This window comes from Melospiza melodia, unplaced genomic scaffold (genome assembly GCF_035770615.1).
Source record: "Melospiza melodia melodia isolate bMelMel2 unplaced genomic scaffold, bMelMel2.pri scaffold_32, whole genome shotgun sequence".
Taxonomy (NCBI): Eukaryota; Metazoa; Chordata; class Aves; order Passeriformes; family Passerellidae; genus Melospiza; species Melospiza melodia.
In genome coordinates, this window is record NW_026948638.1 from 2,043,742 (window position 1) to 2,068,398 (window position 24,657).

General features: G+C 55.6%; 1 long non-coding RNA gene across 1 annotated transcript; it reads left to right on the forward strand.

The window, feature by feature from the left end:
• Positions 1–2,396: 2,396 nt before the first annotated feature.
• On the forward strand, positions 2,397–19,015 carry LOC134434193 (uncharacterized). The gene is made up of 3 exons (XR_010031818.1): positions 2,397–2,451; positions 9,047–9,067; positions 18,957–19,015. It is a non-coding gene; the product is annotated as an uncharacterized LOC134434193 (long non-coding RNA).
• Positions 19,016–24,657: the final 5,642 nt, after the last annotated feature.

The window sequence follows — 24,657 nt, forward strand, 5'->3', positions numbered from 1 at the left end:
TTGATGCCCAATTGGTTGAGACAAAATTACACATCCATAGAATAAAAGCAAGCATCTTTCCCACACCATTATTTTCCCAATAAAGGACAAACTCATCAGAAATCAAACTGACAAGGTATAAAATTACCTGGGTTTGTAGAATCCATTGATTTCCCAACAAGTCACTCACAATAAAAACACTAACAAACCACAATGGAATGAGACTTTTTCATTCCTTTTAGCAGCCCCTTGGTGCATTCCCCAGTAGCATTTGCTTGTGGATAACAGAGTGTGGATTCTCCCTGAGTGTCCAACAGCTCCATGGAATTGCTCCCTGCCTGCTGAGCAGCAACCCAGCCCAGAAGGAAGCCTTTTCTTCGGCTTTTAGGAACTCTCCTCATTTTGCTCATTCCCACCCTGAAACTTGATTGACTTCCCATGGAGGGAGGCGAGAAGCTCTGTCCATCCTTGGGACAGTGCATAGGAATCTGTGGAAATGCCTGTGTGTGCCTCAGGGTCTGATTCCCTGGTGAATCCACTCCAGCCTGCCCTGAATTCCCCTGCCTGGGCACTCCCTACTCCTGCTGTGACACCCCTGTTCCCCAGCCCCTTGTGTGCAGCCCCTGCTCAATATTTCCACATTTTCCCTCTCTTCTGCTGTGAACATCCAGATCACAAACATTCTCTCTGTGAGGTTCCAAAGGGCTGCAGGTTTTGTTCAAGAAGGAGGGTCCAGGTCAGGCTGTTGAGCAGATTGTTCTGGTATTTGCAGTAGTGCTGGGGCTCTCTCAGTCCCTTGCTGAGAGGGACAAAATTATCAATTGCTGCAGTTCCGGACAGGTTCCCACACAGCTGCCTTTGCATGGGGAATTTCCAGCCAGCCCTGCTCTGAAAAGCATGAAAGGCCCTCACAGAGCCACTGCTTGGGCTCCCTTTGAGGTTTGTGCTTCTTGCAGGGCTGAGCAAACCACAGGCAGGCCTTTTTCCCCAACAGAATTCTCACCTTTGCAGCCGCTCTAAAGTTCCCAGAATCAAAGCCAGGGGGGCAGAGGGGAACGCTCAGGTGCTGGCTGCCCCCTGGGGCTGGCCAGAGCAGAGCTGGGCAATGGCCATCCCTGTGCAGTGGGGCTGGGCCATGGCTGGGCCCCACCCTAGCGTTGACAGGGCTCCCCAGGACGTGCCACCGCTGGGACAGGCACCCGGCCAGGAATGTGCAGGGACATTTCTGGAACCGCCACCCCCTGGGACAGGACCCCCCCACAACAGGATGTGTCACCCCCTGGACTGGTTTCCCCCAGCTGAACTCTGGAACAGAGACCTTAGAGGACGGGATGCCCCTGGATGTGCCCCCCCAGGAACAGAGACTGAATGCTCCATTTCCCATCTGACTCTCAGCACAAATGGCCTCTTCTCTCTTGTCCAGGATAATGAAAGTGTTGAGGGAGCACAGCCCAACACCTCCATACCTCAAATCCTCCTCACCCTTCCATGCGCCCCCTGCTCCCCAATTCCTCCCTCCCCTGGGTGCCCCAACCCCTTCCTGCTCAGGTGCACCCCAGGATTCCTGAGCCAGTAACTGGGGGTGAGGGAATGTGGCAAAAAGTAAGGAGAATAAGGAAAAAAGAGAAATAAAGAGAGGAAAAAGTCCAGGGCAGGGGAGGACACAGATGCAGAGGTACCCAGGACCCCCATGCAATGCCTGTCCAGGAAACGAACACTACAGGGGTGATTTTGTGGAGCCCCACCTTAACCCAAAATCTGAGGCACTCAGGGAAGGAGCTGTGACCCCCGTGCCCCCCCAGCACCTGTCCAGCCCTGGCACCCCCATTCCCCTGGGACCCCAACCTTGGGACCCAATTTCCTTCAGCCCCCTGTTCCCTGGGACCCCCATCCCTAGACTGCAATTCCCATGATCTCCAACCCCAAGGAATCCCGTCCCAGTAATTCCACTTCCTGGGACACCCCTTCCCTTAGGAACATTGATTTCCCCAGGGCCCCCATTCTCACAGGGCGCCTCTTTCCACTAGCACCTCCATGCCATGGCCCCCATCTCATGATCACAAATCCCTGAAGGCCACAATGTTTTGGGACCCTCATCCCCTAGTCTGAGTCCACCCAATCCTTGCGACCCCATTCCCCTGGGACCCTGACCCTGGGCATCCCATTCCCCTGGACACCCATCCCTGGCTCCCTATACCACCTCAGACTCCAAATTCTGGCAACACCATGTCCCCACAATGTCCCACCAGCACCCCCATGTCTCACAAGGTCCCCAAAGCCTGCCCCCATCCTGTCCCCACCCTGCCCCCACCAAGGGCCACCTACACATGGGGACAGGATGGGACCTCGCTTCCTTCACCTTCATCCGAACAGTCACCAGCCAGGGGAGCGGTGGCCACAGCAGCGAGTGACAGCCAGTGCACATGGCTGGGGACACCGGGATGGCTGGGAAGGTGGCACTGCTCCTGTGGGGTGAGTGCCCCAGGCACGGGCCTGAAACCCCTGGGATGGGCCCTGGTGAGGCACAGACTGGTGGGGAGGGGGCACAGGGGGTCTGCAGGGTCCTCTGAGGTCCCCAATGCCAGCAGTGCCAGAGCAGGGCATGGAGCCAAGTGTGACCAGAGTTTTGGGGTGGCTGTAGAGACAGAAAGAGGGGAACTGGGATGTGGGAACAGGAACAGGGGGATAGAGATGTGGGGACAAGGATGTGGCAGAAGGAGCCTTGGGGCTTGGGTAGGTGTGGGGACAGGGACAGGGGAACAGGGATGCAGGGACAGGGACAAGGACCACGTAGCATGGGGATGGGCCAGGAGGACAGGTACCATTGGAATGGGATCATGGGTACAGGGCCATGGGGATGTGGCCGTGGGGACAGGTTCTGTAGGGCTGGTGGAGGTGGCCAGTGCAAACATGGGATGTCCACAGTGTCCCCATGACCCTCACCCAGCCCTGTCCCTTGTCCCTTCCAGCTCAGACCCTTGGCTTTGCTGGTGAGTCCTCAGGGGATACCATGGCCCCACCCTGCTGTCTCCAGCCCCATGCTGGCCCTGGCGGACTGGTGTCCCCTGTCACCCACAGGTGCCCAGACCACCCAGCTTCTCGTGGAGCCCCTGTGGATGCTGGCGGTGCTGTGGGACCGGGTGACAATGACCTGCCAGGGCTCAGGGACCGCCGGTGCCACCACCTGGTACAAGGATGGGCAGCGCTGGGGGCGACAGGGACGGGGCTACTTCACTGTCAGTGAAAGTGGCTCCTATGAGTGTGACAGACCCAACAGTGGGCTCAGCTCCCCCGTGAGAGTCTTAAATGGTGAGGGAGGTTTGGATGTGACCAACCTGGCACCCATGGGAACCCTAAGGGCTCTGGGTGTGCTGCACTCCATGGGTCACCTGCTGTGTGACCAGTACCAGTCCCCTGCTCTAGGGACGTCCCAGAGCATCCCAATGTGGGGAAAACCATGCTGGAATTGGGGATCCCTGGTGCAATTGGTGTGACACAATGGGGGGATCCCCATCAAAAGAGGATACCCTGATGTGACAGGATCCCTCGGTCCCGCAGCCCACTTGGTGCTGCAGGTGCTGGTGCAGGAGCTGCTGGAGGCAGACACAGTGAAACTGTGCTGCCGGTTCTGGGAGAACATGTCAGTCACCGGGGTGCCATTCTACCATGGGGACAAGGAGGTGGAGAGGTCCCTCAATGGGACCGAGCCATCCCTGGCCCCTCTGCGGCTGCACCACAGCAGCAGTTACATTTGCAAGGGCTGGGTGGACTCTGAGATGTCATCATGGGCACATTCGGCACCAGTGACAGTGCACAGTGAGAACCCCCACACCTGGAACTCCAATCTCCTGACAGCCCCAAAGCCACTTCTCAGCAGATTCAGAGCCACAGTCCTCATCTCCCCTCTCCTTCCCTGAGCTTTTCATGGTGCCGGTGCTGGAGGGTCCCTCTGAGCCCACCGAGGAGGCCCCCCTGACTCTCAGCTGCCTCAGCACTCCCAGCCCCCTGCGGCCCCGAGCCCCCCTCCTGCACGTGTTCTAAAGGGATGGGCAGGTGGTGGGGGGCCCACAGGGGTCCCTGCAGCTGCTGGTGCCCACCGTGGGGGTCTCCCACTCGGGGAATTACAGCTGCCAGGTGCGCTCTGAGGGGGGGGCCATGTGGAAGAGCAGCACCTGGCTCCGCGTCACAGTGTGCAGTGAGTGCAGGGATGGGCACAAGGGGCCACCACAGCTTCCTCGGGTATCCTGCCTGTGTACATCCATGACCCCCAGATGCCTTTATCGTGTCCCCCCACCTCTGTCCTGTGTCCCCGCACCCCTCCTTGGTGTGACCCCATCCCCGACATCATCCATCACACCCATTCCTTCCATCCCTATCCCTCCACAATGCCTGCCAGCCCATACCATTGCCCTCAGCCCTGTCTGTGTCCGCACAATGCCACCATCACGCCTGGTCCCCTGGCACACCAGATGCATGCAGGTGACAACATGACCCTGTGCTGCTCAGTGCAGGTGGGCTCAGCCCCGTCACCTTCACCTGGCTGCACAACGGGCAGGAGGTGGCCCGGGGTCCCCTCTTGGAGTTCAGGGACATTGATGTGGGACATTCAGGCACCTACCAGTGCGTGGCCACCAACCAGCTGGGACAAGACGGGCACCGTGTGTTCCAGGCACTCAGCGCTGAGCTGGCCCTGGAGGTGAAAACATGGGGACACAGGGACACAGGTGGGGTCACACAGGGTCACCAGGGAATGCAGGCCCCCTGGGTTGATGAGGGACCCTGATGTGTCCCCCTCTGTTTCTTGCAGTCACTGCAGGGGTTGCTGGGGTGCTTTTGTTCCTGCTCCTGGTCGTGGGTGTCATTGTGGCCTGGCACTGGTGGCACCGTTTGGGTGGGTGACAAATGGGGGAATGGGGGTCCCAGGGAGCAGTAGAGGGTCCCAGAGTTGGACAGTGATTGGGCAGCACCCACAGCCCCAGAATTGTGGCATTGCCTGGGGGTCCTTTAGGGTTTGGGGAGGTTCTGGATGGTCTTGAAAGGATGTTGGAGATTCTTCCAGGGGCCCTGGGGGGGTTTTGGTGGGTCTCTGTCTTGCTGGGCTTTGGTTTCTTGAGGCAGAACTGGGGAGGTTCGTGAATTCTGGGGGGCTTCAGGGATGCTTGAGAGTTCTGTTGTAAATTGAGGGTCAATTGAGGGGTCAGGAATCCTGGGAGGGTTCATGGTTCTGCAACCCCAAAGTCACATCTCCCCTCCTTCCTCTGCAGCCACCAGAAAGAACCAGGAAAGGTGAGTGGGGGGCTCCAGACATGAGTCCCCTTTTACCCCACCCCACAGCACTTCATTCCCTCCCCCACATTCCCTTTATTACCACAGGGCCCCCCCGGATCGCCTGCCCCCCCAGAGGAGGGTGAGGTGCTGTACACCCACCTCGTGGTCACCAAGAGGGCAGGGGGTGAGTACAGGGGGGGACACACACAGAGGGACACAACACCCACGAGTGTCACCCCACCCAGATCCCACAGCCCGTGTCTCTCGCAGTGTCCCCCCATGCCACCACCCTCCAGGATCCCCAGGTGACCTACACGGAGCTGCGGGGACCCCAGTGGTGACTGTAGGAACCTGGTGACATCTACGGGAATGTGCTGTGACACTGGGGGGAACTGGAGGGCACTGGGGGTCCCCACCCATGGGCACCCACTCGTGTGTGTGCTGCCACTAAAAACTGCCCCCCTCCTTCCCCATGAGGGCACAAAGATGCCAAAGGGCTGAGAGAAGAACAATTTCCTGCAACAGCAATGAGAGAGAATAAAACCAACATTAACAACAACAAGGTTCAGCGTCCAAATGGTCCCACAAGGAATGATTTCCAGCGAAAGCCACCCAAAAAGGAATAAACCCCAGACATTTCCCCCAACACGTTTCCTCCACCAGAGGAACCCAGAAGGGTCCTGGACCTGCATTACTCTGATGGCCAAATCAGCTTTCAAAAGGCTCTAGATTTTCTTTTCCCCTCTCCCAAACCCCTCCTCTGCCATGCTCCCCACACAAAGATGTCAGAAATGCTCTGTGGGGATTCCAGAGCCCATTGCTTTTCCAAGGCTGTCAGGATCAGGCCATGACAGAGAGTGGGGTGTGAGAGACAGGAAAAGTTTGATGTCTGGAGACATTTTGGAGCACCTGTGTGTCGCTGGGGTGGGTCAGGCCTTGCTTTTGATGAGACAGTGCCCCATCTGTCCATCAGTCTGTCAGCCATGGAACACTGGGGACAGGGTGATGCTCTGCCAAAGCCAACTTCTGCGTGGCCAGGTGACCAGAAGTGCCAGCTGGGGAGAGGGCCCTTGGTGTCCCAACTGGCTTAAAAGGCAGAGCATGATGTGACAAAGTCCCTGACCCTGCCTCCTCTTGGGGTGTGTGTCGCATCCAAGCTGGAACCCAGGAGTTGGCAACTCATTTAAATGCAAAATATCTGCCAAGGAAATTGGGAATGTTCCTGGAATGGAAAGAAGACCCATCCCTAAATTGATTTTTAATTTCAAAAATGATGGGGCTTCCAGGCCAAAGTGTTGGATAATGAATAACAGCTAATTACTGGGAAATTTATGATCCAGAACACAACAAACAATACAAACCCAGAACTGTCCCTTCCGCTCAGCACTGTTGGTTTTTGTGGCAGTTATAAACGCGGCCAGCAGTGGGCGCAGCAGGGAGCAATCCCGACCAGCAGGGGGCGCCGCGGTCCAGCTCCATCCCCTCAGGGGCCATGGCGGCCTTGGACGGGAGGGAGGAGGGGAAATCGCTCTTTTTGCAAACTCACGGGCACCAATTGGTCCCGACACCACCACCTGCAGCGGGCAGAAGCCGCCAAGGCAGCAGGTTGCATCCCAGTGCCCACTGGCAGTGTAGCAGTGTCCCGGGGCCAGGCACACACCCTACACAACACCTGTGACTGCTCTCCATTATCCGGAATGAAAGGAAGGCAGTGCCTGACCCCAGGCAGGTCTCGGGTCCACAGCAGCATCTCTGGTGGCTTTACAATTCCTGCAAACCCTCAGCCTTTCACTCAGGTGAGTAGGGTATGGATGGAGCAGCTTTGGGGACACCTGGAATCCAGACAGGGTCACTCCCCACGGCTAACTCATGTCCCGGGGCAGAGCCCCAACTCAGTATTTCCACAGTTTTCCCTCTTATCTGGCGGACACATCCCAAGCCCAAACATTCTTTCCATGGGGTTCCAGAAGGCTGCAGGTTTTGTGCAAGAAGGTGGGTCCGGGTCAGGTTGTTTAGTGGATTGTTGTGGATTGTGCAGTAGTTTTGTGGTTCTCTCTGTCCCTTACAAAGAAGAAAAAATGATCAATTGCTGTATTTCTGGACTGGTTCCCTCACAGCTGCCCCTGCAGGGGGTGTTTCAAGCAAGCCCTGCTCTGAAAACCATCAAAGGCCTTCCCAGAGCCACTGCTTGGGCTCCCTTTGGCTTTTGTACTTCTTGCAGGGCTGAGCAAACCACAGGCCGGCCTTTTCCCCCACATAATTCTCACCTCTGCAGCCGATTCACAGACCCAGAGCCCCTCAGAATTTATCTGGGGTGACCCCCAGGCCACAGGCACCTTGTGGGGGCTCTGCTGGGCTCTGGTCACCCCAAAATCTGAGGCACCCAGGGAAGGAGCTGAGACCTATGGGTCCACCCAGCCATCGCCCATCCCTTGGACTTCCATTCCACTGGAAATCAAATCATGGGAGTCTCATTCCTTATGATCCACCTTGCCTGAGACCCCCATCCCAGTACTGACATTCCCCAGGATCTTTATTACCCAGCATCCCATTCCCAAGGAACCCTCTCCTGTCCATTCCATCCCTTGTAATCTCTCTTCCCCCAGCACCTTGATTCTCCCAGGACCCCCATTCCCATGGGAACCCTCATTCCCCCAGCATACCCATCCCATGACCCCAGTCCATGGAGCCCACGTTCCCCTGGGACTCCCATCCCTGTGGCCCTCCTGCCCTAGGGACCCCCATTCCCATGGCCCCCCCATCGTCAGTGATTCCCCATTGCCAGGGACCCCATTCCTCTGCGACCCCCCCATTCCCCTGACCCCCTCCCCAGTTCCCCAAACCCTCTGAGCCCCCCACTCCTGGGAACCCCATGTACTACTGTGTGCAGCCCAGCCTTGTCCCCACACTGTTCCCACCCTTCCCACAGCCTGTCCCCAAGGTCACATCCCCGTAATCCTGTGCTTGTGGCCACCCTGCTCCCACCAAGGGCCACCAACACGTGAGGACAGACATGACTTCGCTTCCTTCCCCTTAATCCAAAAGCCACCACCCAGGGGACAGCCACCCCTGGCAGCAAGTGACAGCCTGTCCACAAGGCTGGGGACACCGGGATGGTCGGGAGGGTGGTGCTGCTCTTGTGGGGTGAGTGCCCCGGGTATGGGCCTGACATCCCAGGGATGGGGAGGGGGCACAGGGGGTGGAGGGGTCCCCTGAGGTCCCCAATGCCAGCAGAGGCAGTCCATGTTACCCACAGTGGACTTTGGTGGGACTGGGGATGTAGGGTGGGTTTGGGGACTGATACAGGGGGCAGGAATTGGGGATGGGGATGTGGGGACAGAAATGGGGGACTGGCACCTTTGGGCTCAGGGAGCTCTGGGGATGGGGACAAGGGAACGGGGATGAAGGGACAGAAGGGGACAAGAACAGTGAGGATGTGGCCTTGGGGATGGGATCATGAGCTGGTGGGGGATGACCTAGGCCAGCATGGGCTGTGTCCGTGGTGCCCTCGTGCCCAGAGTGTCCACAGTGTCCCCATGTTCTGTCTGCCTCAGCCCAGAGTGGCCTCAGTGTCCCTGTTCCCAAGGTGTCTGTGCCACACAGATGTGGTGCACAGGTGGCTGTGACACAGACATGTCCCTCTGACTCTCCAAATCTTTTGGGGACCACCCAGACACACTTTCCCACAACAACTGCTGACTCCATGGGGACAGTTAGGGACAGTCCGTGCACCCCATGTCCCTGTGCCTCTGTCCCTGCAGTGCCACCCCCACCCAGCCCTGTCCCTTCTCCCTTCCAGCCCAGACCCTCAGCCTTGCTGGTGAGTCCTCAGAGGATGCCATGGCCCCACCCTACTGTCCCCAGCCCCATGGTGGCTCTGGCAGGCTGTTGTCCCCTGTCACCCACAGGTGCCAAGAGCACTCAGCTCTTCATGGTGCCCCCCTGAAGACCAGCATTGCTGTGGGACCTGGTGACACTGACCTGCCAGGGCTTGGGAACCGCCGCTGCCACCACCTGGTGCAGGGATGGGCAGCGCTGGTGGCAGGAGGGACCTGAGAAACTCACTGTCACCCAGAGTGGCACCTACACATGTGACAGACCCGGGACTGGGCTCAGCCCCCCTGTGACAGTCTCAGACGGTGAGCGGGGTTTGGGTGTCCCCAGCCTGGCACCCACAGAGACCCCAAGGGCTCTGGGTGGGCTCAGCTCCATGGGTCACCTCCTGTAAGAGCAGAGCCCATCCTCTGCTCTCGGGACATCCCAGAGTTTCTCAGTATGGTGCACCCCTGTGTTGAAACTTGGGACCCATGATGGGCTGGGTGTGACCCAATGGAACCAATGTCCCGGTGATATGGGCACCCTCCAGATCTCTGTGATGTGTCAGGACCCCTCTGTCCCCAGACTGGGTTGTGTTGCAGTTGCCAGCGTGGGTGCTGCTGGAGGGGGACACGGTGACACTGCGCTGCTGGGGCAGGTGGAACAGCTTGGTCAGCTTGGTGTCCTTCTACCACAAGGGGAAGAAAGTAGCGTGGCTCCGCAATGGGACAGAGCTGTCCCTGTCCCATCTGCAGCTGAGCCAAGGCGGCAACTACCACTGTGGGGGCTGAGTGAGGTCCTGGGGCTGGAAGGAGCCAGTGCCGGTGAAAGTGACAGTCCATGGTGAGCATCCCAGTGTACCCCGGGTTGGGGGGAGCCCTGTGTTGGAATTGGGAATCCCTGTTGATTTGGGTGTGACCCCACGGGTGGATCCCCATGCAAACGGGACACCCGGTTTGAAAGGATCCCTCTCTCCTGCAGCCCGGTTGGTGCTGCAGGTGTCGACATGGGAGCTGCTGGAGGGGGACACGGTGACACTGTGCTTCCAGCACTGGCGGGACATGCCGGTCACTGGAGTGAGATTCTACCATTGGGACAAGGATGTGGAGAGGTCCCTCAGTGGGACTGAGCTGTCACTGTCTCCTCTGCAGCTGCACCACAGCGGCCACTACTGCTGCAGGGGCTTGGTGGTTTCTGAAGTGTCATCATGGGTACTTTCAGCGCCAGTGACTCTGACAGTGCACGGTGAGCATCCCTGCGGTTGGAACACCAATCTCCTGAAACATCCAAAGCCACTTCCCAATGGACTCAGAGTCACAGCCCTCACCTCCCCTCTCCTTCCCAGAGCTCTTCTCGGTCCTGGTCCTGGAGGGTCCCCCCAAGCCCACTGTGGGGTCCCTCCTGACTCTCAGCTGCCTCAGCACCCCCAGGCCCAGTCCCCCTCCTGCACATGTTCTACCAGGACAGGAAGGTGGTGGGGGGCCCACAGGGGTCCCGCAGCTACTGGTGCCCACTGTAGGGGTCTCCCACTCGGGGAATTACAGCTGCCAGGTGCACTCCGAGGCGGGAACCGTGCAGAAGAGCAGCGCCCGGCTCCACGTCACAGTGTGCCGTAAGAGTGGGGACAGGCACGGGGAACCCCCACAGCCTCCTCAGGTCCCCTTCCTGGGCACCTCCATGTGCCCCTGACATCTTGCTTGTGTTGCTTCACCTCTGCCCTGTGTCCCCTCACCCCTTCCTGAGGTGCCCCCATCCCCAACATCCCCCATCACACCAATCACCCCGTCCCTATCCCCTCACACCACCTGCCAGCCCTTCCCTGTGGCCTCAGCCCCATCTCTGTCCCCACAGTGCCCATGGCCAATGCCATCATCACCCCCGGTCCCCTGGCACACCAAGTGTGTGCAGGTGACCCCATGACCCTGCGCTGCTGGTTGCAGGTGGGTTCAGCCCCTGTCACCTTCATCTGGCTGGACAACGGGAACGAGGTGGCCCAGGGTCCCCTCCTGGAGCTCAGGGCCGTCAATGTGGAACATTCAGGCACCTACCAGTGCGTGGCCACCAACCAGCTGGGACAGGACGGGCACCGCTTGTTCCGGGCACTCACCCCTGGGTTGGCCCTGGTGGTGACACCTGGCTCACCCTGCCTCACAGGTGGGGTCACATGGGGTCACCAGGGTGTTCAGGACTCCTGCAGTTCAGGATGACCCCAATGTGTCCCACTCTGTCCCCAGCAGTGGCTGTGAATGTCGGCAGGACCCTCCTGTTCCTGCTCCTGCTCCTGGCTGTCATTGGGGGCTGTCGCTGGTGGCACCGCCGGGGTGGGTGACAATGGAGGGGATGGGGGTCCTGGAATGAGGGGAAGCCCCCAGAGTGGGGTCAGAGATTGGCAGCCCCCAGGGCCTCTGAGCTGGGGGAAACTGAGCCTGCAGTGACCTCGGCTGGGGGTCCTGAGGGATTTCTGGGGAATTTGGAGGGTCTTAGTTGGGCTCCAGGGCCTTCCCTAGGTGGATTTTGAGGAACATTGTGGTGGGACAGGGAGCTCCTGGAGGGCTTGGTGAGGTCCTGGAGGGCAGTGCAGGGATGTTGGGGGATCTTTCTAGGGTCCTGGTGGAGTTTGGGGGTGCCTGTCCCTGCCAGGTTTGAGGTTCTGGGGACCCAGACACTTGGGGGCACCAGGGGGCGTTGGGGATCCTGCGGTGGTGCAGAGGTTCAGGGGGGGGAGGTTCAGGTGTGCTCAGAGTGTCCGGGGGTTATCAGGGTTCCATTGGGAATCAGGGCTGCAGTGGGGATTTGGGGATCCCATGGGTGGTTGGAGCTGCTGAGGTCCCAGGAAGGTTCGGGGGTCCCGGTGTCCCCACGGTCACCCCCTCCCCTTTCCCTTGCAGCTGCCAGAAAGCTGCAGAACAGGTGAGTGGGGGGTTGGGCTGGGACTCCCCTTTCCCCTTCCCCAGACACCACCCAGACCCCCCCATCCTCCTCAAGACCCCCCCAGAGGAGGGGACAGTGCTCAACACCCACATCATGGGCACCAAGTGGGCAGGGGATGAGTACAGGGGGGGACAGGGACACATCACCTGCAGGTGTCACCCCCCCAACTAGGTCCCCAGAACCAGTGTCACTCTCGGGGCCCCCATGGGTGTCCCCCAGCCTTGCGCCACCTCATGATCCACAAGTGAGCAACATGGAGCTGTCAGAACCCCATGAGGGACAGTGGGACCCCCGTGAATACGAGAGCATGCTGTGACTCTGGGTGCACTGGGGGGCATCAATTCCCCTCAGGGGTCTCTTTTTCCTCTTCACAGGACCCCGCGGGGCTCCTCCATCCCTCTCCCAGTGCCACGGAAGCACACGACATTTTTCCCCTCTTACTGTACCCAAAATGACACTTTTTCATTAAACTGTTTGAGAAACAAGGCTCACTCTTCATATGTAAAAAATGTTTAATAAGTGATAAAAGGGACAGTAAATAGCGTACTGGGTTCTTGGCAACTGCCAGAGGCACACGGTTAACCACAACAATTCTTCTTACATAGCTTTTCATTGTATTTGTTAAATACATACTCAGGAGGGTTATACATATTGAAACATTCTTTCAGTTCACACGTTCTGGAAATTCTTTCATTTGGTTTGACCCTTGATTAATTTTTTTAAAGTCCATGCAATATTACAGATGAAATTTATATATTTTATTCCCTCACAAGGTCCCCCTGTTCTATGGTTTGACAGTTCTTGATAGCCAAAGAGTCAGTGGCAAATTCCTCTTTGCGGTCTTTCTTTTATTGTTTGTTTACTTGTTTCTTTTCAATGTGTTCTTCTTATACAGATGAGATACTCCACCAGTACATTAAATCAACATTAGCTATTTCACAAAATTATCTGAGTTATTATCACCATTGTCACTTAGTTACACAAATAAAGGCTTTAGCTACTTCTGCAACAGTTAATGTTGTAATAAACAGCACATTGTCTCTATCTTGATATTTTGGGTGAGGCTAAACTATAATATATTTATCACATTGAAATATATATTCTACACAGGGATTAGGGTAAAAAGGCTGACAAATTGTATCAAAAGCAGTTAAAAAGTGATTACAAACTTTATTGTATCAAAAAATTTACAAACACAAATATAATAGTGAAAACCAATGACTACATAGCTATTCATAACAGGGGGAAGCTGTATTGAAGGGTTTGACTTCTCCGTATCCTGCTCTGATTTCATCAGCAATAAATTCAATTCATATCTCTAATTCCGAGGCAGTTTTGCCCGTGACAGGATTTGATGATTGATCTCTCCTGGTCCTTGTCTCAACCCAGGAACCTTTTGCTCAATTTTCTCTCCCCATCCAGGTGCGGAGGGCAGTGAGAGAGCAGCTGTGGTGGGTGCGGGGCATCCGGCCACTGTCCATCCATGGCAAGGCAGGGAGGAGGAGGAGGGTCCAGGTCAGGCTGTTGAGCAGATTGTTGTGGGATTTGCAGTAGTGCTGGGGCTCTCTCAGACCCTTGGGCAAAGGAACAAAGGGATCAGTTGCTGCATTTCCACACTGGGTCCCCCACAGCAGCCCCTGCAGGGGTGGTTTCCAGCCAGCCCTCCTTTGAAAACCATCAAAGGCCCATGCAGAGCCACTGCTTGGGCTCCCTTTGGGTTTTGTGCTTCTTGCAGGGCTGAATAAACCACAGGTCTTTTACCCCACATAATTCTCACCTCTGCAGGAGCTCTAAAGCTGCCAGAATCAAAGCCAAGGGGGCAGGGGGAACATCCATCCCTGGCTTCCTACACAGCCTCAGACTCGAAATTCTGGCAACACCATGTCCACGCCACCTCCCACCTTCACGCCCGTGTCCCACAAGGTCCCCACACTTGCTCCATCCTGACCCTGCCCTGCCCCCACCAAGGGCCACCTACATGTGCAGACAGATGTGAGATCCCTTCCTTCCCCTTCATCCAAAGAGCCGCCAGCCAGGGCAGCGGTGGCCACAGCAGTGAGTGACAGCCAGTGCACATGGTAGGGGACACCGGGATGGCTGGGAAGGTGGCACTGCTCCTTTGGGGTGAGTGCCCAGGGAATGGGCCCTGGTGAGGCACAGACTGGTGGGAAGGGGGTAGAGGGGGCATGCAGGGTCCCCTGAGGTCCCCAATGGCAGCAGAGCAAGTGCATAGGCATGGAGCCCAGTATGACCAGAGATTTAGGGTGGCTTTAGGGACAGAAATAGGGAAACTGGGATGTGGAGACAAGAACAGGGGGATAGAGATGTGAGGACAAGGATGTGGCAGAAAGAGCCCTGGGGCTTGGGTAGCTGTGGGGATGGGGACAGGGGAACAGGCATGCAGGGACAGGGACAAGGGCCACTTTGCTTGGGGATGGGCTGTGAGGACAGGTGCCATTGGAATGGGATCATGGGCACAGTGCCATGGGGATGTGGCCATGGGGCAGGTGCTGTAGGGCTGGTGGAGGTGGCCAGTGCAAACATAAGGTGTCCAGAGTGTCCCCATGAACCTCACCTGGCTCTGTCCCTTCTCCCTTCCAGCCCAGACCATCAGCCTCGTTGGTGAGTCCTCACAGGATGCCATGGTACCACCTCACTGTCCCCAGCCCCATGCTGGCCCTGGCAGGCTGGTGTCCTGGGAGAAATGGGGGTCTCAGGGAGCTGTAGAGGCCCCCAGAGTTGGGGAGCGAAAGGGCAGCACCCACAGACCCAGAACTGTGACCTTCTCTGGGCGTCCTGTAGGGTTTGGGGAGGTGCTGGGGTGTCCTGTAGGGATGTTGGGGGTTCTTTCAGGGGCCCTGTGGTTCTTTGGGGGTTCTCCGTCCAGCTGGGCTTGGGTTCTTGATGCTGACTTTGTTAGGGGCACTGGAGAGGTCCACAGATTCTGGGGGGCTTCAGAAATGCTTGGGCATACCATGGGGGTTCAGGAATGCTGAGAGGGGTCAGGACCCTGGGACCACACAGTGACTTCTTCCCTCTTTCTTTTGCAGCTGCCAGGAAGTAAGAGGAAATGTGAATGAGGGGCTCAAACCACACTCTCCCCTCTGCCCCAACCCCCAAGCCCTTCCATCCCCTCCCCCACATCCCCTATATACCCTCAGGGCCCCCCCCCCCCCCGATCCCCTGGCCCCCTCAGAGGAGGGGGAGGTGCTGTATGCCCACGTCGTGGTCACCAAGAGGGCAGGGGGTGAGTAGAGTACGGGAGGGACACACGCAGAGGGACACATCACCCACGAGTGTCACCCCATCCAGATCCCACAGCCTGGGTCTCTCGCAGTGTCCCCCCTTGCCACCACACTCCAGGATCACCAGGTGACCTACGCGGAGCTGCGGGGACACCAGGAGCGACCACGGGATTCCAGGGACATCAATGAGGTTGTGCCATGATACTGTGGGGAACTGGGGGGCACTGGGGGTCCCCACCCATGGGCACCAACTCGTGTGTGTGCTGCCACTAAAAAGTGCCCCTCCCCATGGAGGCACAAAGATCCCAAAGGGCTGACAGAAGAACAATTTCCTGAAACAGCAACCAGAGAAAAAAACCAACAGCAGCAAGGTTCAGAGTCCAAATTGTCAAAAAAGAAACAGTTTCCAGGGATATCCAGTGAAAAGGAGCAAACCCCAGACATTTCCCTCAGCACGTTTCCTCCACCAGAGGAACCTGGCAGGATCTACTTTGCTCTGATGGCCAAAGTGGCCTTCAGGAGGCTCTGGATTCTCTTGTCCCCTGTCTCAAATCCCTCCTCTGCCCTGTTCCCCACACCAGGATGTCACAAAGGCCCTGTGGGGATTCCAGAGCCTCCCCCTTTGCCCTGGCAGTCAGGATCAGGCCATGGCACAGGGTGGGGTATCAGAGATAGGAAAAGATTGATGTCTGGAGTCATTTTGGAACAGCTGTGTTTGGCAGGGGTGGGTCAGGCCTTGCTTTTGGTGAGACAGTGCTCCATCTGTCCATCAGTCTGTCAGCCATTGTACACCGGGGACAGGGTGACGCTCTGCCAAAGCCAGCTCCTGAGTGGACAGGTGGCCAGAAATGCCAGCTGGGGAGAGGGCTCTTGGTTGCCCAACTGACTTTTAAGAGCATGAGGTGGTCAAGTCCTTGACCCTGACTTTCTTGGTGTGTGTGTCCCATTCATGCTGGAACCCAGGAACTGAAAACTCATTTAAATGAGGAATATCTGTCAAAGAAAGTGTGAATCTTCCAAGAATAGAAAGAAGACCCATGCCTAAAAGTCTCCTTAATTTCAAACATTACAGGGTTTCTAGGCAGAACTGTAGGAAAAGGAAGAACAGCTCTTTACTGAGAAATTTATAAACCAGAACAGAACAAACAACACAAACAACACAAACCCAGAACTTTCCGTCCTGCTCAGCACTGTTGTTTTTTGTGGCAATTATAACCACGGTCAGTAGGGGGCGCTGCAGGCAGCACTCCCGGCCAGCAGGGGGCGCTGCAGGGAGCACTCCCGGCCAGCAGGGGGCGCCCCGGTCCAGCTCCCTCTCCTCAGGGGCCATGGCTGCCTCAGACGGGAGGCAGGAAGGGAAATCACTCCTTTTGCAAACTCACGGGCACCAATTGGTCCCAGCACCACCACCGGCAGCAGGCAGAAGCCACCAAGGCAGCAGGTTGCATCCCAGTGCCCACTGACAGCGTAGCAGTGTCCCGGGGCCAGACACACGCTCTGCACAACATCTGTGACTGCTCTCCATGATCCCGAATGGAAGGAAGGCAGTGCCTGACCCCAGGCAGGTCTCAGGTCCACAGCAGCACCTCTGATGGCTTTATGCCACAATTCCTGCAAACCATCTGCCTATAACTCAGGTGAATAGGGCAGGGATGGAGCAGCTTTGGGACACCTGGAATCTACACAGGGTCACTCCCCACAGCCCCACCATGGGTGCAGGCAGAGCCCCTGCACAGTATTTCCACAATTTTCAATCTTGTCTGGTGGCCACGACCTGAACCCAAGCATTCTTTCCATGAGGTTGCAGAAGGCTGCAGGTTTAGTTCAAAGAAGACAGTCTGAGTCAAGTTGCTGAGCTCAGTGTGGTGGATTGCACAGTAGTTTTATGGTTCTCTGGGTGCCTTACCAAGAGGAACAAATGAACAATTGCTGCATATTCGGGTTGATTCCCTCTCAGCTGCCACTGCATGGGCAGTTTCCAGCCAGCCCTGCTCTGAAAACCATCAAAGACTCTCAAAAGAGCCACTCCTTGGGGTCTCTTTGGGTTTTGTGCTCCTTGCAGGGCTGAGCAAACCACAGGCTGGGCTTTTTCTCCGATAGAATTCTCAACTCTGCAGCAGCTCCACAGGCCTAGAGCCCCTTAGAATCTGTCTGGAGTCACATCCAGTCTGCTAGCAACTTCTGGGGTTGTGCTGAGCCCTGGATCACCCAAAATCTGAGGCACTCTGGGAAGGAGCTGGGATGTATGGGTCCATCCAGCCACTGCCTATCCCTGGGACCTCCATACCCCTGGAAATCAAATCAAGGGTACCCAATTTCTTAGGTCCCACCTTGCCTGGGACCTCTATCCCAATATTTACATTCTCCGGGATCTCCATGGCCCAGAGCCTCCCTCCTAAGGAACTCTCTCTGGTTCATTCCATCCCCTGAAATCCTCCTTTCCCCAGGACCTTGATTTTCCCAGGACCCTCATTACTATAGGACCCCTCATTCCCCCAGTATCCTCATCCCATGACCCCAAATCCCTGGAGCCCACATTCCCCTGGGACTCCCATCCCTGAGTCCCCACATGCCTGGGGAACCCCATTCCCATGGCAACCCCATCCCTGGTGACTCCCCCTCTTCAGGACCTCCATTCCCAGGGACCTCATCCCTGGGACTCCCCATTCCCCTGGACACCCAGCCCTGGCTCCCTAAAGTCACTGAGCCCCTCATTCCTAGGAACCCCATGTCCCACTGTGTCCCATCCAGCCTTGTCCCCATCCTGTCCCTACCCTTCCCACAGCCTGTCCTCAGCTTGTGGCCACCCTGCCCCCACCAGGTGCTACCTATGCATGAGGATCAGACCTGACCTTGCTTCCTTCCGCTTTGGCCAAAGAGCCACCACCCAGGGGACAGCCGCCCCCGGTAAGGAGTGACAGCCAGTCCACATGGCTGGGGACACCAGCATGGCCAGGAAGGTGGCGCTGCTCCTGTGGGGTGAGTGCCCCGGGCATGGGCCTGACATCCCGGGGATGGGGTACAGGGGGGCTGCAGTTCCCCAATGCCAGCAATGCCAGTCCATGTTACCCACAGTGGACACTGGTAGGACTGGGGATGCAGGGTGGCTTTGGGGACTGGAAGAGGGGGCAGGAATTTGGGGATGGGGACAGGAATGTGCGCACTGGCACCTTTGGGCTCAGGTAGCTCTGGGCATAGGGACAAGGGAACTGGGATGAAGGGACAGAAGGGGACAAGAAAGGTGAAGATGTGGCCATGGGGATGGGATCATGAGCTGGTGGGGGCGACCTGGGCCAGCATGGGCTGTGTCTGTGGTGTCCTTGTGCCCAGGGTGTCCATAGTGTCCCCATGTTCTGCCTCAGCCCAGAGTGGCCTCAGTGTCCCTGTTCCCAAGGTGTCTGTGCCACAGGGATGTGGTGCAAGGGTGGCTGTGACACAGACATGTCCCCCTGACTCTCCAAATCTTTTGGGGACCACCCAGACACACTTTCCCACAACAACTGCTGACTCCATGGGGACAGTTAGGGACAGTCCCCGCACCCTGTGCCCCATGTGTCTCTGTCCCTGCAGTGCCACCCCCACCCAGCCCTGTCCCTTCTCCCTTCCAGCCCGGACCCTCAGCCTCGCTAATGAGTCCTCGTGGGATGCCATGGCCCCACCCTGCTGTCCCCAGACCCATGGTGGCCCTGGCAGGCTGTTGTCCCCTGTCACCCACAGGTGCCCAGACCACCCAGCTCCTGGTGGAGCCCCCCTGGAGGCCGGCGGTGCTGTGGGACCGGGTGACACTGAGACAGAGTAGAGATCCATTCTGAATTAGGTGAAGTGTCTAGGAGAGGTGAAAAGTCTGTGAGGCCAAAGCTGAGGGAAAAACTCACATGCTGGAGACAGCGAGGAGACAGAGAAAGAAAAACAGAAACGAGGAGACAGAGAAAGAAAAACAGAAACGACCACATGGTCGATTTTCCCCCGACCTAGGAATTCCTTTGATAAAGAAGAACTGGCGAAAAATGTCACGCGGAATGAATATGTATGAACCAATTGTGAAACTGTATGCATATGTATTTGGAAGGGGGATAAAAGGAGACTTGAAATCCTCAGGGGTACGCATGCCTTTTGGGGAGGCTTACATCTGATGACGCACGCGCGTCATAACAAAGGCATACCGGGCTTTACAACTTTTATAAAGTTGTGAAGTTTCTTCTTTTCTCCGCAAAACAGAGCAACAAGGCTGGTGAGGGACTTGGAGCACAAGCCGTATGAGGAACAACTGAGGGAGCTGGGGTTGTTCAGCCTGGAGAAAAGGAGACTCAGAGGTGATCGTATCACCCTCTTCAACTTCCTGAAGGGTGGCTGTGGTGAGCTGGGGGTCGGTCTCTTTCTCCAGGCAACAACAGACAGAACAAGAGGACACAGTCTCAAGCTGCACCAAGGGAGATATAGGCTAGAATTCAGGAGGAAGTTTTTCACAGAAAGAGTGGTCAAATACTGGAATCATCTACCCAGGGAGGTGGTGGAGTCACCATCCCTCAATGTGTTTATAAAAGAACTAGATGTGGCACTTGGTGCCATGATCTAGTTGAGGTGTTAGAACATGGGTTGGACTCGTTGATCTTAAAGGTCTCTTCCAACCTAGAAATTCTGTGATTCTGTGATTCTGTAATTTCTTGCATCCTTCATGCACACCTTCCATCCCCAGGGATCTCCATCTCCAGGATGCTCCTTGCCCAGTTCCTAAGAGTGAACTCCCTTGACGGACCCCAAGTCAGGGAATTTTCCCAAATCCTGGTGGGAAATGATTCAATCCCTGTCAGAACAGGAACCCCAGAATGTTTTCCGTGTCATGGGGCCCTTGCTCATCCATGTTGGAGTGATGGGAATTCTGCTTCATCCTCACGCTTTGCCAGCAGCTCTGCTCTTCCCAATGGAAGATTCCCAAATTCCTGGATGTCCCATCCTTTGCCAGCAGCTCTGTTTTTCCCAATAGAAGAATTTCAGATCCCAGCCCAGCTGGTGGATGAGATGTTTTCCACACTGCCTTCATTATATCCAGGTGTCAGGGTCCGTCCTAGTGGACAGATGACCTGATGGTTCGTAGGAATGATTTCAGAGTGCAAAAAACCAACACAGTACAAGGGTGTTTGCAGTGATAATCAAAACAAATGCAGTTTTATTGAAATAATCACAGCAAAAATGCGATAGAGAGATTAAGGGAGAGAAAAAGATATATATAGAGAGAGAGAGAGGGAGAGAGAGAGGGGATATAGCTGCCAACACAGTGACCAAGTCCTTTGGTGCAGTCCAGTCGAGGGTCCATCTGCTACGCTGGGGAGATCTCAAAGGCTCTAGCTAACTCAGAGGTTTTTATTATTGAAAATTGTGAGGGGGGGAAACAGATACAATAGGGAACAGATGTAACAGGTAGTCCATGTTCTCAACAGTAAATGAGAGCCATTGTTTTCTTGCTCCAGTGGTCACAATCTGCAGGCAAACATCTCGCTTTGGTCAGCTTGCCTCTCTCACACACCTCCCCCAGGCTGGGGGTTTCAGTCCCAGGCCTTGGAAGGAGCAGAGGGGCCTTTTAGGAGTTTCATGTCTCAGTCCTTGATGGAGAGGCTTCTTACATCTCTGTCTGTCTGTCATGGTGGTTGTAAAATAGGTGAGGGTCTTCGGTGGGAGACCACCCGAAACTCAGGAGAAGTCCAGCCAGGCCGAGAGGTGGGACAGCTTCCAAAGCTGCTATTGTTGCAAACAGAGCATGGTGCCCCTTCTTAGCATACAGCAAACGTACTTGTGGAAACAATAGCTTAACACTGAGCTTTCAGGTCTCAAGGCCCATGGCGTGTGACTTTTCTCCTTCAGAGCCAGATATAGATGGGGGGGTCTTCTCTTCAGTGATCTCCCAAGGACAATTGTGAGGCAGATGAGGGAAAATTCTGACAAACTCTCACACCAGGGAATATTGCACTGGGCTGAGGAGTTTCTTCCCAACTCCCTGGAAAAGGGGTGGTAGAGGAATTCCATAAGAAAGACAACCTCCAGCTTCCACCCACTGAATCCAAAGCTTTTCCCATGGTAACCTTCCCATGGAATGAAGTAAAAAGAGGCTCTTCTATCCTGTAGTGGGAAATGTCAGAACCTCCTGCTCTGGGTCTCCACATTCCCAAAAAAAGGGATTTATCAGAGGAAGTTGCTTCTGGAATGCTGCAGGGAATGGCTCTCCTCAATTTCCCATCCAGCTCTAAAGCTGCCAGAATCAAAGGCAAGGGGGCAGGGGGGGACCCTCAGGTGCTGGCTGCCCCCTGGGGCTGGCCAGAGCAGGGCTGGGCAATGGCCATCCCTGTGCAGTGGGGCTGCGCCATGGCTGGCCCCCACCCTTGGATGGCCACCCCAACATCAGCCACTCCACAATACACATCACTGTCCCAACAACATCACAATATTTAATCAACAATACAATCAATAATGCAGTATCAATGTGTATAATATCACATGAAAGTCCACTTACATTAACTTGTTTCTCACAACACATACTAGTAAAGAACTGTTATTCCTGCTCCCACATCTTTGCCGAAAAGCCCCATAATTTCAAAGTTACAATAGTTCAGAGAGAAGGTGGTTGTATTTTCCATTTCAAGGAAGGTTCCTACTTTGTTCAGCTTCCTTGACAGAGCTGAACAAAGAAACACCATTTCTGCCAGTTTAACCAAAGAGCTGCATTTTTTTCCCAGGAGCAGGGAACCAGGTGCTGTGCCACCTTGGAACTGGGATGGGCACCAGTAAGCCACCTTAGTGGGAGCACTGGGAGGGGGACTGCAGAGCCACTAAGCACATGGGGGTTAGGAGGAACAAATCTGATTTGGATTTATGTTTCAACATGTGCTACACAGGAGGTGAAAAATGACTCTGTGGATTGTACATGTGCTAAGAACCCTGTCCCTGGCAAGGCTTCACACAACAGAGAATCGGTGTGGGATCTCAGCACCTCAGGACTGAGGTGCAGAGAGGCCGAGACCACCCTTGGGGGGCTCGGAGGTCCTGGAATGTTGCCAGAAGCGTCTGGTGGCTGGACTTTGATCCTACACAGGAGACGACACCTGTATGAGGATGGGAGGATTTCACTGGGTGAATGGTGAAGGGATAAGTTAATTAGAGTGTAAGACACAGGGTTTAGGATTTCTGTACAGGGGGGGTCTAAAGAAGTAAGATGGAGGAATTGGGGTGTGTCCTGTCCTTCTTCTTCTTCTTCTTGGCCTCCATCTTCTGTGGTGATGTTGGCACTTTGGGATTGGTTATTACTAAAAGTGCACTGGTTAATAAGGGTAAAAGGTATTGGGGAAAAATGATAAATATTGTATACGTAACTTCGAGTATAAAGATAGGTGACCGCCCCAGGGGCTCGCAGTGTGCTCATGGCTGACATGCTGGGCAGACCTCTGTCGGGCCAAGAGAAAATCTTTTAGATAAACAATTATTAAACACCGAGACCGAGAAAAGATCTGAAGTCTCTTCTCATCCTTTGAAGCGCGGGCTGTCCAAGGCCACCTAAACAGCCGAGAAAGCGACAAATCGGGAGAGAAAGCTTCAGTGATTGGGCTGTGAGTGACCCCCACTGGCTGGTGGGACAGATGCCCGGGAAAAATATGTGGGAAAAATGGCTGGGAAATTGTGCTGTGGGAGGAGCCTTTGCAAATAAAAGCAGCAAACTGTGACACAACAGGAGTGTTTTGCTTTGGGTTTCTTGGAGGGATCAGGGGCTCACTCAGAGGGTCAGCTTGGCCATCCTCCCCTGTGGGATTGACATTCTCTGAACCTGGGAGAAGCAGTGAGAGAGGCAAAGCATTATCCAAACAATTCTTATCTCATTTACTGCGCCTGTGTTGTTCACAAGTGGAATGCATTGTGGAAGATTGTTTACCTGAAGGGAATTGGTAATTGGATTCTGTTGGGAGTGTTTTGATTCAGTGACCAATTGAATCCAGGTCTGTGTGTGTCTGGACTGTCAGCTGACAGTCATGAGATTGTGTGCAGTGGAGTGCAGTTGAGTGCTTGGCAGATTCAGTTTAGATGTATTGTAATATAGTATAGAATAATATAATATAATAAAGTACTTAATAAGCCTTCTGATAAGATGGGGTAAGTTGCATCATTCCTCCTGGACATCGGGTAAAAATATCATCGACACTCCACTCCCTTGCCTTTTTGTCCAGTGGTCCTTCTTCCCTGCCTGCATCCATTCTTCCCTGCTTTGCTGCTTCCCCGAGGCAGCTCAGTCCTGCTCATCCTGGACATTCCTTCATTGCTTTCCCTGATGGAGTAGATGCTGCCTACACCCACCCGCCTCCTCTGCCATGTTTCCCATGCTGCCCACAGCACCGAGCCTGTTGCACCTGCCCACCGCAGCCCCAGCCCCCGCAGCCAGCCCAGAGCCACCAGTGCCGCAGCACCAGCCTGCAGCCATCGCTCGCCCATGCCAGAGACACACAGGTGCCATCCTTGGAAATCACGCCCAGACAATCACAAAAGCAATGTGGCTCGCCCTGGCTTGCAGCACACACACTCCATCTGCCGAGCTGATGCCCACAGAGCTCCCGAGCTTCTTGTGGTAACGCTGTCCCTGTCTTCTGTTTCTCTCTCTATCCTTTTCCCTTTCTACTCCCTTCCCTCCTCCTTCAGTACGAATGCTTATTCTCCTTTATCAATAAACAGTTCTCAGATATAATATTGCCAAGTTTTTGCTTCATTTTCATCTGAGAAACCTTTCAGCAAGAATCCTCCCCAGTTCCCCCTTTTACAGCGGGATGGGACAGGGATAGTGGGAGGGGGAATGGGGAAGCCCTGTGTGTACTGCAAGCACTATGGGGAGAGAATGGGGCAGGCCCTGAGGGTACTTGGGCACTTGGACGGGGCTGGGGAGCCCCTGCAGGTACGAGCAAAGGGATGGGGGAGCCCTTGTGGGTACAGGGAGAGGAAATGGGGAGCACAGGGTGCCCTGTATAGCCTTCCCCTGACCCATGACCACCTCCCTTGGAAGGATGGGCAACCACAGGAGCCATGGAGGGAGCACCCCCAGTGTCACCCAGTGCCTCCCGCTTCCCAGAGGATCACAACTTTTGGTGTAGATTACCATAGATGTCGCTGGGTTCCCATGGTTGCCTGTGCAGCTCCATGTACGTCGGCTGAGGATCCTTCACTGGGGGTGCCAGGAGGTCTGAGGGGGCCCTGTTGGAATAAGGGGGTGTGTGGAAGGGGATGGAAGGTGCTGGGGGTTTGGGTAAAAGGTTAATCATGGCTGGAGGCTGCACTCACCTTTCCTGGTGCTTCCTGGCATCTGCAAAGAAAACCGGACAGGTGACTTTGGAGACCCAGGGGCCCCCATCCACCCTTGGCAATGCTGAACCACCACCAGACACACAATTCT